The sequence below is a fragment of the Papio anubis genome, chromosome 7 (genome assembly GCF_008728515.1).
Source record: "Papio anubis isolate 15944 chromosome 7, Panubis1.0, whole genome shotgun sequence".
Classification (NCBI taxonomy): Eukaryota; Metazoa; Chordata; class Mammalia; order Primates; family Cercopithecidae; genus Papio; species Papio anubis.
The window spans coordinates 142,943,205-142,958,386 of NC_044982.1; the positions used below are offsets into that span (position 1 = coordinate 142,943,205).

Sequence of the window (15,182 nt, forward strand, 5' to 3'; positions counted from 1 at the left end):
AGGCCAGGCGCGGTCGCTCATGCCTGTAATCCCAGCACTTTGGGAGGCCGAGGTGGGCAGATCACGAGTTCAGGAGATTGTGACCATCCTGGCTAACACGGTGAAACCCCGTCTCTATTAAAAATACAAAAAATTAGCTGGGCGTGGTGGCGGGCGCCTGTAGTCCCACCTACTTGGGAGGCGGAGGCAGGAGAATGGCGTGAACCCGGTAGGTGGAGGTTGCAGTGAGCCGAGATCGCGCCACTGCACTCCAGCCTGGGCGACAGAGCGAGACTCCGTCTTAAAAAGAAAAGAAAAAAAAATCAGTGAAGGTGCAGTGCCACATAAGGGATTCCTTTTTTATTATATTTTTGTTTCAGTATTTTTTAAAAATTAGAAAGACTAAATTATGAATTTTAAAATAGTACATAAATAATATACGGAGTTCTTAATAGTCCTTTCAGGCTTTTATTCTCTTAAAATGATTTCTAAAACCATATAACAGGAGTTTTAAAATAAAACTTCTAGTATAAGTTCATTATAATTCCTGTGCACTTAAAATAAGCATTATAGCACAACTTTGAAATACAAAATAAGATATACTTCTATCTCCAGGGACTTCTGACATTTTTATATGGAAAGAGAGAAGTATTCGGCCAGGTGCAGTGGCTCACTCCTGTAATCCCAGCACTTTAGGAGGCCGAGGCGGGCAGATCACAAGGTCAAGAGATCGAGACCATCCTGGCTGACACGGTGAAACCCTGTCTCTACTAAAAATACAAAAAATTAGCCGGATGTGGTGGCGGGCACCTGTAGTCCCAGCTACTCAGGAGGCTGAGGCATGAGAATGAACCCTTTGGCATATGGTTTTCCTCGTGTTGACTTTTGATTGGTGACTGTCACCAACCAATATTCCCTAGCTCCTTTGTGCACCTCAAATGACTAAGAATGGAGAGAGTACTAGAATTAGCATCTATTTCTTTTGTAGAGATTAGAAACAAGACACTGATTGCTGTACTTCTTCAAAGGACTCCGAATGGGTGATTAAGAACAACTTTAAATATTTTTGGAATTGAGAGAAAGTTATGAGTCCTTTTTCAGCCTGAGACTTACTGTTATGAAGGAATGCATACCCAGTCAGCCTTCCAAGGATACTGCTAGCAGCTGCATTAAACTATTCTTAGGGACGTTGTTTTATAGACAAGAAGTCCCTTGAACCTGATGATCAGGGGAAATAAATTGATCAGGCCCTTGCAGGAGCAATTTATCACCCTGGAATACCTTTGACAATTGCTGAAAATGCATGCTGGCAGGAAGTGTTTTAATTACCAAAACCATCAGATCATTTGCTTGGTTCTTTCAGAGTCAGTGAAATATATGAGTGAGTAATGGAGTCTGTTCAATAAAAAATTAGCTAAGCATTGTATCTGCCACTGTCCCTGTTGCAGATGGAAGGCCAGATGTGCAGTGGCAGTCACGAGTCATCAGGCTCATATATATAGAAGCACACACATATGTATGTTACATATATATGTATACATGAGAGTTAAGAAAGGAAAGATTTTGTAGTTCATAAGAGAACATATTTACAGCAGGTTGAATTTCTGGAAAAGGCATTTTAATTAAATGGAAGTGGTTTTCTTAAGTTTAATTTGGTTTTCATTTGGAAGTAGCATTATAATAGAGTTATATGCTTAACTGGGGGAGAGATATCCGAGTCTTTATAAAATTGGTTATAAGTGTAATATTTAATCAGCTATTAGTGATAGAAAAGTACAATAATAGTCAAGCACTTTTCAAAGATAATACATTTTCTTATTTAATTTCTCACACTATTATCTTTATTTTGCAAATGAGGAAACAAGTTTAGAGAGATTCAGTAATCTGAGGAAGATCATAGGGCAAGGAAGTGCTAGAGCATGGCTTCATTAAAGGGATTCGAAAATGCTAACCCTTGAGAGTTTCAAGGTTAGCAGTAGCTAGAATGATGAAAAAATATTGAAGCTAGAGATGGATTATAATGGAAAAGTAGAGATGGTCCACGCTTTTTCTGTGTTAAGAGAGATAATGGAAAGTAGTTGCCAGAGGATTATATCAGTGATTTACTGTTTTGAATGGTAGTAAATTGAGGACTGTCTGTACTGCAGTTGTGAAATATATGAAGTCCTACAAAAAGTAGACTTCTCAGAAACCTTGCAAGCAGTTTCTTACAAAACTGGACATACTCTTACTATATAATCTAGCAGTCACACTCATTGATATTTACCCAAATGAACTGAAAACTTATATCCACACAAAAGCCTGTACATAGCTGGGCATGGTGATGTGGTCCTGCAGTCCCAGCTACCCAGGAGGCTGAGGCAGACGGATTGCTTCAGCCCAGGAGTTTGAGGCTGTAGTATGCTATAAATGCCTGTGAATAGCTACCGTGCTCCAGCCTGGGCAACATAGCAAGACCCTGTCTCTAAAAAAACAAAAACTGCATGTGGATGTTTATAACAGCTTTATCCATAATTGTCAAAACTTGGAAACAACCAAAATATTCTTCAGAAGAAAGAAGGTTATTTACAAGAAGGTGAATAAATACAAAAAATTACTTACAAAAAATTTACAATAAATAATTACAAGAAGGTGAATAAATAAATAAACCATGGTCCACTTAGCACTAAAAATAACTATGTTATCAAGCCATGAAAAGACATGGAGGAAACTTAAAGGCATTTTACAAAGTGAAAGAAACCAATCAGGTTATATACTGTATAATTTCAACTATATGACGTTCTGGAAAAGACAAAACTATTGAGATAGTAATGATCAGTGGTTTCCAAGGGTTAGGAAAGAAGGAGGGAACTTACGTAGAGCAAAGAGAATTTTTAGGGGAGTAAAACTATTCTATATAATATGAAAGTGATGGATATACGTCATTGTACACTTTTCAAAACCCAGAGAAAGTACACTATCAAGAGTGAACCCTAATGTGAACTATGGACTTTGGGTGATAATGATATGTCAACGTAGGTTCATAATCAATGTATTGATTATAACAAATGTACCACTGTAGGGTGGGATGTCAATAGTTGGGGGATCGGTTTCATGTAGGGGGTAGGGGAGTATATGGGAGCTCTGTACTTTCTGCTCAATTCTGCTGTGAACCCAAAACTTCTCTTAAAAAAAAAAAAAATTGGCTGGGCACGGTGGCTCACGCCTGTAATCCCAGCACTTTGGGAGGCCGAGGCGGGTGGATCACGAGGTCAGGAGATCAAGACCATCCTGGCTAACACGGTGAAACCCCGTCTCTACTAAAAAATAAAAAAAAAATTAGCCAGGCGTGGTGGCGGGTGCCTGTAGTTCCAGCTACACAGGAGGCTGAGGCAGAATGGTGTGAACCCGGGAGGTGGAGCTTGCAGTGAGCTCAGATTGTGCCACCGCACTCCAGTCTGGGCGATACAGCAAGACTCTGTTGTAAAAAAACACAAAATATGGCCAGGTGCAGTGGCTGACGCCTGTAATCCCAGCACTCTGGGAGGCCGAGGCGGGTGGATCACGAGGTCAGGAGATCAAGACCATCCTGGCTAACACGGTGAAACCCCGTCTCTACTAAAAAATAAAAAAAAAATTAGCCAGGCATGGTGGCGGGCACCTGTAGTCCCAGCTACTCAGGAGGCTGAGGCAGGAGAATGGCGTGAACCTGGAAGGCAGAGCATGCAGTGAGCCAAGACAGAGCCACTGCACTCCAGCCTGGGCGACAGAGCGAGACTCCATCTCAAAAAATAAAAAATTTTTTTTGTTAACTAAAAAGAAATTAAAAAGCCAAGAAAGAAGGAAAAGAAAGAAACCTTGCAAGCCAGAAGATAATGGGTGACATATTTAAATGGGAAAACATTCTGTCAACCCAGAATTCTATAACCAGTGAAAATGTCTTTCAAAAATGAAAGAGAAAAATGGTAAATTTTATGTTACATGTATTTTACCACAGTAAAAGAAAGGAGAGATCAAGATATATATGAAAAAGCTGGATGAAAAGAATGCAAAGAGCAAACAATGGCACTGACACTTCATAGTTAATGTGATGAGACCAGTTTAGAAATTTAAAAATTATTTGAGGAACATAACCATTAATGATAATAGAAGACAGCAATAATATCACAATAGTATCTAACATTTTATTGAGTACATATTATGGGCCAGGCACTAAGCTGAAATGCTTTATATCTGGCACTGGCAAACTTATTTTATTTTATTTTATTTTATTTTATTTTATTTTATTTATTTTTATTTTTATTTAGAGAGAAGTCTCACTCTGTTGCCCAGGCTGGAGTGCAGTGGTACCATCATAGTTCACTGCAGCCTTGAATTCCTGGGCTCAAGGGATCCACCCATCTTAGCCTCCCAAGTAGCTGGGACTACAGGCTTGTGTCACCATGCCTGGCTAATTTTTAAATTACTGGTAGAGGTGTCTCACTGTGTTGGTCAGGCTGGTCTCCAACTCCTAACTTCAGAGATCCTCCTGTCTTGGCCACCAGCCAAAGTGTTGGGATTACAGGCATGAGCCACTGTGTCCAGAGGTTTTTTTGTTTGTTTTTTGTTGCTGTTATTGTTGTTTTTGAGACAGTTTCACTCTTGTTGCCCAGGCTGTAGTGCAATGGCACGATCTTGGCTCACCACAGCCTCTGCCTCCCGAGTTCAAGCAATTCTCCTGCCTCAGCCTCCTGAGTATTTGGGATTCCAGGCGTGCACCACCACGCTCAGCTAATTTTGTATTTTTAGTAGAGATGGGGTTTCTCCATGTTGGTCAGGCTGGTCTCGAACTCCAGACCTCAGGTGATTCACCTGCCTTCGCCTCCCAAAGTGCTGGGATTACAGGCATGAGCCACCACACCTGGGCTTGTTTTTTTTTCTTTTTTTTTTTTTTTTCCCAAAGAGATCTCAGAGTCTCTGGCCTTGGACTCAGGGGCTCAGATGATCTCTGATCCTTCCGCCTCAGCCTCGCCAGTAGCTGTGACTACAGGCAGGCATCACTGCACCTGGCAAGGGAGACTTTTAAAAATAAAAGTCCAGACAGTAAATATTTTCAGTTTAGCAGACCTTTTACAATTTCTTTTGTCTATTATTCTTTTTTCATTTTGTTTTGTTTTTATACCTTTTAAAAATGTAAGAAGCCATTCTTAGCTTGAGGGCTATACAGAAGCTGTATGTGAGCTCAATTTGGTTTAGTCTATAATTTGTTTACCCCGGTCTAGACTTTAAGCTTTTGACCTCAGTGCACATGACTACTTAACAAAATCCAAACCACTTGCACATCCCTGAAAAGTCTGTACAAAAGACCAAAGGCATATGGAAATTGAGAATTAATTGTCATATTTCCGTGGCTTTTGTTGCTGTAGGAACAATGATATAACAAAATTAAAGAAGTAATTTAAGTCATCTATAATTCTACCACCCTAGCACAATAGCCGAATCCAAATTACTTTCCAATCCTGGCCTTTATGCAGCATATTTTAAGAACAGTAATTTTTAATGTATTTTCAGCATGTAAAAATAACTTCAGCATTTCTAATTTTAAAATCTCATTAACATTTTTCATATTTTAATAGAATGTTAAAAAATTTATCGGTTGAATTCCAATCATGCAGCTTCACGAGAGCTGTTGCTTTCCCCCCTCTAATCACATAACATTTGAGCAGCATTTTTCAGCTGATAACTACAAATCAAGAGAGAATAGAGATCCAAAAGAGGGAGAAGAGGTGTGTAATAAAGAGCATATGAGGATTGAGAAAGATGAAAAGATGGGAGTAGTGTGGAACAGAATTGTTACAGTGGTACATTTCCTACCCAAAAGATCAATTTTTACTTAAGGTTTCGTTCAAACTTTTGGCCTTCTGTGTCATTCCTGTTTTTGGTTTTGTTGGTGCAGAATTACTTTTAGTTTCTTTATTATTTTTCTTAAGACTGGTGATGTTTGTACTTTATCACCACTCTTCCTTAGCTTTGCCTCCCTGTCTGCAGCTATTTTCTCTAGCTATGGTTAAGGTTGTATCCCCCTTCCCTTCCTTTATATCTTTTCATTTGCCTATCAACCTTCTCAAATATTTTGTTTGTGAATGAAAATATATTTTGTAATTTAGGAAACAACCCACAATACCATTATGCTGTGGTCTGGGGCCCTGGGTGGTCTCTGACACCCTTTCAGAGAGTCCCTGGAGTCACAGATATTTTCAAAAAATGCTAAGGGTTATTTATTAACTTATCTTTTCATGAATTGATGCACGTTTTAAAAAATTTCTCAGTTTAAACTTCTAAAATGGTAAAAATATGCCGTATATATCATCCACATAAACAAAAGCTCATTGATGTTCTCAATCATTTTTAGCAGTGTAAAGGCGTCCTGAGACCAAAAAGTTTGAGAATGGCTAATGTATTTCATCAGCAAACTAAAAACATTTCTTAAGCAGCTTTGCATTTTCAGTCCCAGTACTGATTGTATAGAATCTGTGGCAGAACTTTCCCTCACAGTTTAGAGGTGAAAACATACTTCTCAATGGATAAGTACAGTTGGAGTCAGTAAGTGCAGAGATCGTACACATCACGGGAGTCCAGAGGAAACTATACTTAACTTGTGATTATGTTACTGCTGGTAGGGGAGGGGTCAATGAGAGGCTGGAACCACGTTTATTAAGCCTTCCTAGGAGGTGACCACTGAACCAATTATTTTAAAAATCAGAATGAGGCAGGTGAAGGATTGTTGTAGGAGGCCTTCTAGACGAAGCAGCAGGAGCAAAGATAGGGAAGCAAAGAGTGCACTATGTACAGGCAAACACAAGCAGGCCTCTGTTACTGCATGCAGGATGGGTTTAAAGAGTAGTGGTGATGAGGCTGGATATATGGCAGGGAACAGATCTTAGAGAGCTAATTTTAGCCTTTTAGGAGTTCAGACTCTATCCTTAAAGGGAAACCCCACCTTTCTTTCTTTATTTTTGAGCACATATGTGGTGTTCATCTTTCTATATGTGAAGAATTTGACTTATTAAAATAATATTAATTATTGGGTATCAGACCCATCTGTAAACAGAAAAATAAAGTTAAGTGTTTTCTTAGGAAACGGAATGTAACCGTACTAAAACATTATACAGCTATGGATTCAACCAACTGTGAATGGAAAATGTTTGGGGAAAAAACAGTAAAACAACCATTTACGTACATTTACATTGTATTAGGTATTATAAGTAACCCAGAAAGATAAAGTATATAGGAGGATGTGCTAGCTTATGTGCAAATACTACTCTATTTTATATAAGAGACTTAAGCTTTTGGATTGTGGTATCTATGGAGGTTCCTGGAACCAGTCCTCAAGGGACAGCTGTAGTAGGCTTAATAGGAAGAAATTGTGTGGTAAATATTCACCATCCATTTAGTTCTAATGGGCAGTAGTAATTATGAGTTTTCTTGTTGAAGCTAATGAAGGTAAAAAAATATGTCCTTTTTTCTAGAAAAATAAGTTTATTTTATAAGAAGACATGATAAATAAATTATAATCATATAATTATCAATATTCATTAAAATATACTCTTTTAAGATAGCTAGCATTTTTAAGTATAATATTATTGATAAGAAAAAATCATCTGTTTCAGATACAAACTTTTTTTTTTTTTTAATTTTATTTTAAATTTATTTATTATTATTATAATTGTAAGTTGTAGGCATGCATAACGTGTGCTCTATATATATGTATATTTGTGCCTTGTTGGTGTAAAGGTACTCCATCAACTTGGCCATTTATGACTGGTGTATAACTCCCACGCAATCCCCCTCCCCCTCCTCCCTCCCTATGATAGGCCTCCCGTGTGTGATACCTCTTTCCTGAGTCCAAGTGATTCCATTGTCTAGTTCCTAACTCCCAAGGAGTGTGAGAACATGTGTTTGGTTTTCTGGGTTCTTGTGGATAGTTTGGTTAAGAATGATGGATTCCCAGCTGCATCCATGTCCCTTGCCAAAGGACACAAACCTTGCATCCTTTTTATGGCTGCATAGTATTCCATGGTGTATATGTGCCACATTTAAATATGTCCTTTTTTTAAAGACTAAGTTGAGAACTACTAGCGCTAAAAGCAGTACAGGCATGAAAGCAAAAATGACAAGCTACAAATAAATAGTAGTAAAGTGAACCCTAAACCTTTAAATTCTCAACTTAGTATAAATGACAACACATGTTATCAAATCTGCATCATTTTTATTGCCACCATTTAAATTTCACTGATGGTTTCTTACAACTAGCACACTACAAAAAAAATAAAATAAAAAATAAAAATAAAAAAAATGAAGAACAGAAATGTATTTCCCACAGTCTGGGAAGTTCAAGGTCAGTAAGTTAGCACCTTGGTCACTCTGCTTCTAGGATGGTACCTTGAATAGCACAGGTGTTTTTAAGAAATTTTGCCTTTCACACCTTTGAAATAATTTGAGCTGGGCACAGTGGCTCACACTTGTAATCTCAGCACTTTGGGAGGCTGAGGCAAAAGTGCTCAGACACCAGCGTGGGCAACATGGCAAAATGCTGTTTCTACAAAAAATACAAAAATTAGCTGGGCATGGTGTTGTGCGTTTGTGGTTCCAGCTACTCAAGAGGCTGAGGGAAGAAGATCACTTGAGCCTGGAACATCAAGGCTGCAGTGAGTTGTAATCGTGCCACTGCACTCCAGTCTGGGTGAGACCCTGTCTCAAAAAAAAAAAAAAAAAAGAATTTGAGTGATATAGGCTCTTTATTGCCACATATGGTACTGTTATGAAAGTTTTATCAGCATTATTCACCATAGCCAAAAAGTGGAAGTAACCCAAATATCTATCAGCTGAGAAACGAATAAATAAAGTGTGGTATATCCATGTAATGCAGTATTTGCCAATGAAAAGAAATACATGTTTTCTACATGGATGAGCCTTGAAAATGTTATGTTAAATGAAAGAAACCAATCAAAGAAGACTATATATTATATTGTATGATTCCAGTTACAGTCATGTGTCATTACTTAGCAACAGGGTATGTTCTGAGAATAGGGTGATTTTGTTGTGTGAACATCATAGACTGTACACAACCCTAGATGGTATAGCCTACTATATATACTACCTAGGTTATATGGGCTAGCCTGTTGCTCTTAGGCTACAAACCTGTATAGCATGTTACTGTACTGAATACTATAGGCAGTTGTGACAAAATGATAAGTGTTTGGGTATCTAAACATAAAAAAGTACAGTAAAACATCAAACATCTTTAATGTATGAAACATTAAAAATGGTACACCTGTATGGGACACTTACTATGAATAGAGCTTGCAGGACTAGAAGTTTCTCTGGATGAGTCAGTGGGTGAGTGGTGAATGAATACGAAGGTCTCAGACATTGATGTACGCTACTATGGATTTAATAAACACTGTACACTTAAGCTACACTAAATTTAAAAAATTTTTATTCAATAACAAATTAAGCTCAGCTTACTGTAACTTCATGAACTTTTAGAATTTTTAAACTTTTTGATTCTTTTGTAATAACACCTAGCTTAAAATATAAACACATTGTACAGTTGTACAAAAACATTAAAAAAATCCTATAAGCTTTTTGCTATTTAAAATTTATTTTTACTTTTTAAACTTTGTTGTTAAAAACTAAGGCAAACACACATTAACCTAGGCGTACACAAGGTCAGGATCATCATTATCACTGTCTTTAACCTCTGTATCTTGTCCCACTGGAAGGTCTTCAGGGGCAATAACACACATGGATAATGATAAAAAGTATAGTATAATAATACATAAAACAGTAACATAGTCATTACTATTATCAAGTGTTATTTACTGTACATAATTGTATGTGCTGTGCTTTTATATGATTGGCATTGCAGTAGGTTTGTTTACACCAGCATCATCACAAACATTTGAGTAATATATTACATTATGATGACTGCGACATCACTGGGCAATAAGAATTTTTCAGTTTCATTATAGTCTTTTGGGACCACTATCATATATGAGATCCGTTGTTGATCAAAACGTTGTATGAGCTGCATAACTGCATAGGCAAATCCATGGAGACAGAAAGTAGATTAATGGTTGTCCAAGACTGGGGAAGAAGGAAGTTGGGAAATGGGGAATGATTGCTTGCTAATGGGTATGGGAGGATTTCTTTTGGGAGGTGATGAAAATGTTCTAAAGTCGATTGTGGCAAAGGTTGCACAACCTTATATATGTACCAAAAACCACCAAATTGTGCACTTTAAATAGGTGAATTGTATGGTATATGAGTTACCCCTCTATAAAGCTGTTTGATCTATCTGTATTTCAACAGTTAGAGTGATAACTTGAATATTGAAAAGTTTGAAAATACATGTTGTGAGGGAAGGTAAAATGCCAAAGACTACATTTTACCAGTATATGTCTAATCAAAACTATTCTATAAAAGTCCTTCCTAATTTGAATACAGTGATTTTTTTCATTTGAAGGTAAAAATCCTCTTTATCTTTTACCATTTTATTAATATTTAATTCCTACTTCTTTCTCTCTGGAGAAACTTTGGATTCAGACAGAGCTCATTCTATATTGACCTGACAAGGTCTCAGAGACTAGTACTGTTGCAGCTAATGAGTCAAGTGGACACTCATGCTGGCTGAGTTCCCAAGACTATTCTTACATTAGGGCAAATGGCATGAGGACAATGCATTCAATGTATCAGGCACAAAGAGGTTTTTCTTCCTAATTGACCATGTGTGTCCTTTTTTCTTTGAATAATAGGAGGAAAATCTCCCAACCATGACTTCTGGAATTCCTTCCTTTCCCTCTCCTAGTACCCAAGGTTATGAACGTAGGCAAGGCTTTTGTTCCAAAGCTGTCATCTCCTTTTATCAATTTCCCCTTTTCATTCCTTTTAGGTCTCCAAGCCTCAGAGCAGAAGGTTGTGACTAGTGAGCCTTTCTGATTTGTTTACTCATTCAGGCACACACAGTGAACAGCTGGGAGTCCAGCCAGTTTTGTTATACTGTTGCTTGTCTAAGTGATTCCCAAGTGAGTCAGTGAGACCTTAGGTCCAACTCTGACCATCCATTTGGTTAGTGGTTTGGGTAGGCTGTGGACTGGGAGGCTTTTTGAACTCTTACATAGTAGCTTTTGAACCCTTACCCTTTTGTTCTGCAGGACAGAATGAAAGTCTGCTTGGGAACTCCTGAAAAGACTCCCATCTTCAAACAAACACTATATTTAATTCCAAGTTAGGACAATTTCTTTCTTTCCTTTTCCTATTGAAGAGTAGTCTGTTTGCGAGATCTTCATTTCCATACCCTGATTTCTCCACAGCCCTGTTTCAATTAGCTTTTATTTCCATTGATTTGTCAGATCTGTTTACCAGAAGTACGTTCTTAGATTGAGAACCTCCTTCATGCCAAAACCTTCTGTCCTCTTTTGACTTAACTTTATGTGATAATATTCCTGACAACTCCTTCCTTCTCAGAACTCAATCTTTTCTTGAGTGGAACTCAACTGATGCTTATTGGATTTGACTATATTTTTCACAGTGTAGCATCCAGGCTAACTCTTACCTTTCAGCTGATTCATCTTTGTTTCTTGCATTGAACTACACATTCCTCACATTCTCTAATCAGAGTATTCTCTGAAGGCTCTACATGCACTACATCTTGTTTGTATTTAGACCTTGTGGTCCAGGGGAGTGGATATGTCCAAGAGGTTAAAGGTATGCAAAGAATGGATAATGGTGCCAAGTGGACTGCTTCTGCCATTGAGTGTGATATGGCAGTCACCATAAGAATCAATTACATGGCTTTCAACTAGTCAGTAGTCCAGTTTTTCAGTCGTTCAGTACCTTAAGCCAGAGTTTCTAGACTATAGAGAGCTCAGAATCACTAAGGGTAGCGGTTTAAAATAGATTTCTGGGACCCCTCCAAATCTGTGATTTAAACTGTCTTGAAGTTGGGCCCAGGAATCTGCATTTTTGAAAAGCACCCAAGTGTTTCTGATAGAGTTGGTTCAGGCATCATTCTCGGAGGAAACAATGTCATAACGACCTTTCCTTTAGTAATAGGCTCCATCCCTAGAGATTTAGAACTAAGAGTAATTAGCAAAATGTAGTATAAGTTGCCACAATATATTTACTTGTGAAGTAAAAACACTACTCATCATCTTATGTTTGTTCATCCTCACCTTGGGAACAAGTACATTCATTATCATTCTTTACAGAAAAGATCCAAAAGAAGCAGGGATACCAGCTTTCACGATCAGTCTGTTTTCACCTTCATAGGAGTTTCAGAATCATCTGTAAGAGGCCTGGAATCCAGAGGCACCCAAGGGAATTAGCAACAAGAAATACAAAGTAAGTAGGTTAGTTAATGAGGCTATGGTGTTAGTATTGTTTTACATTGTTTAAGACACTCTACTATGCCCACATTTTGGGGAAAATGTGTATCTTGTGACATTTGTACTTGGTTTGGTTTGATTTCATACCCTGCCTGCTATCCACAAGCTTGCTTTATATTCTTTCTGGGGTGAAAGCCCCTCAGAATCATGTGAATAACTGCCAGGCCACAAAGCTGACTTCTCCACCTTGGCCTCACAGGGTGGGAAAGACTAGCTTATTTCTTTTCTTTTTTTGTTTTCTCTTTTTTTTTTTTTTTTTTTTGGAGACAGAGTCTCACTTGATTGCTCAGGCTGGAGTGCAGTGGCGCAATCTCGGCTCACTGCAACCTCCACCTCCTAAGTCCAAGGGATTCTCCTGCCTCAGCCTCCCGAGTACCTGGGACTACAGACGAGCACCACCACGCCCAGCTAATTTTTGTATTTTTAGTAGAGATGGGGTTTCACCGTGTTGGCCAGGATAGTCTCAATCTCTTGACTTCGTGATCCTCCTGCCTCGGCCTCCGAAAGTGCTGGGATTACAGGCGTCAGCCACCACACCCGGCCCCAAGACTAGTTTATTTCTAGCTGCAGGAACTAGTTCTCTTGTTTAGGCCATTTATTCTAATGAGTAAAAAGAATTCAGAAAAAACAGGCTTGTTTCCATACAGCAACTTCTTTGGGAGGTAAAGAAAAAGAATCTTAGGCTCAGAAGTCAAGCTATCTGTGGTTCACATCTGCTTTGGGAGTTAACACCTCCTTGCACTGTGTCTCATTGATGGTTGTCACTTTCTGTTGTTACGAGAGAGCTTGGGTCCCATGTGAGGTCACTAGTATTATAATGTAGAAGTGGTTTTTAGTTTAGAGGAGCAGCTTGTCAACAGCTTGTATTTTTAAATGTTGTACTGGGAGGAAGTATACTGTATTCATAGGGTATGTGCTTCTTTATTAGTGATCTTAATGCACCTATGAGCAGTTCGACATACCCTAATTATTTCTAGTGCTATGGATTCCATTTGCTGCTAAGTGACAATGTGGATAGTTGGGACGCAAAACTGTGATTAAGAAGCTATTAGTTGGCCCGGCACGGTGGCTCATGCCTGTAATCCCAGCACTTTGGGAGGCCGAGGCAGGTAGATCACCTGAGGTCAGGAATTCGAGACCAGCCTGGACAACATGGTGAAACCCCCTCTCTACTTAAAAAAAAAAAAAAAAAAAAAAAGCCAGGTGTGGTGGCATATGCCTGTAGTCCCAGCTATTTGAGAGGCTGAGACAGGAGAATTACTTGAACCTGGGAGGTGGAGGCTGCAGTGAGCCAAGATCACACCACTGCACTCCATCCTAGGTAAAACAAGAGCAAAACTCCATCTCAAAAAAAAAAAAAAAAAAAAAAGTTATTAGATACAGTTAGGATGACTGGATTTCAGCTTTTGTGTGGCTAGACTCAGAGTGTAGGGTGCTTTCAGAGTGCTTGTTAAATGCTCTAGGTTAAATCAGGAAGAGGGAAAGCTAGCAAAAATTGTTTAATCAGAATAGTTTGGTTGAACTCACACAAGCTTATCTTTTTAGATGTTGTGAAATTCTTTGTAACTCTATAATTAATTCCAGATTGTTCAGATGTGTTTCCAATGCCAGAGATAGTGTTGTGGCTGCTTCCAGAGCAAGCCTGAAAGTACCCCAGGGCTGGCCTCTTTATGGTACTTGCAAGTAGAGGATAAAAGATGTATCTTTTTGTATCTTGGATACCAGTGACCCTTGGCAACAATCTCCATCTCTCTTGAGGGAGTCAGGATGCCAAGCAAATTTTGAGGAACAGATAATAGAATGATGGTATGAATCAAAATAGGGGCCAAGAATCCCAAATTTGCTTCTTCCTTCCATTCTCCAGAACCACGGATTGCAGTTTCCACATTTTTTTTTTTTTTTCAGTTTTAACAGCGTCTCCTTTTTCATAATCATACGATGGGAATTCATGTGTGTCAAAGAGATTACTTGGACATTACCACCTCCAAGAGAGGTCATGGTAGATGACCTTACTGTTGAAAATGTGGTCCATGGATCAGCAGAAGCAGCAGCAGCATTACCTGGGAGTTTGTTAGGATTTCATAATCTCAGGCCCCACTCTAGACCTACTGAATCAGAATCTGTATTTTAACAAGATCCTTAGGTGATTTGCATGCATGTTAAAGTTTGAGGAGCATTGGTAGAGGGAACTGTGGCTATTTATTTTATTGGTCATGTGTGCACTAATTTCCCGACCTCTCTTAATTATTAAAATGACTGTGAACTTACTAGAACTACAACATATTGGTGTGAGGGAGGTGTTTATATGTGAAGGTGGTTGGCTTCCATGCAGAAACCATGTAAACCCAGCCTAAACAGTTTCTGATGAGGTTGTCTTTAACCTAGGAAACTGAAAGATAATGTTGTCATGTTTTTGATATTTGACTACTGTCCTGCTCGAGTTTATAAACATGTCCAGGAGGTGGGGAGCAGTTTACTAGTCTTCATTTGCAAAACAAGCATCTTTACTGTAAGTAGCAAATAGTCTATTTTAAAGCTCAAAAGATAATTTTTAAATGAGGATTTGTTTTGCATGAAGTTTGTAGATGTTGGAAAAAGGTGACTTTGTCTAATTATTCTAATATGTGAAGTTTAAAGGAATCAAGAGAATGTAAAAAATGGGGACAGTAAAACATAGAGTCTTCTTTAAGTCACAACTGTGACAGGGTCTCTTCGAGAGGCATCAGACGTGTCAAATGACCATTGGTGAGGAAATGGTACATTTACGGTTCTGGTTCATAATTTTCTAATTCTGTG

At 38.5% G+C, this 15,182-nt stretch overlaps 1 protein-coding gene across 5 annotated transcripts in view; it reads left to right on the top strand.

The window, feature by feature from the left end:
* FRMD5 (FERM domain containing 5) overlaps positions 1-15,182 on the top strand; it is a 339,227-nt gene that overhangs the window by 86,687 nt on the left and 237,358 nt on the right. Inside the window, exon 2 of one of the 5 annotated variants that reach the window (XM_021940517.2) lies at positions 12,210-12,342. The exons of 3 other annotated variants lie outside the window; for them this stretch is intronic. The gene's annotated coding sequence lies outside the window, so the exon portion shown is untranslated. Of the gene's footprint in view, positions 1-9,555; positions 12,343-15,182 lie in introns of those variants that run through there. One more of the 5 variants, XM_021940516.1, reaches the window with a different exon arrangement.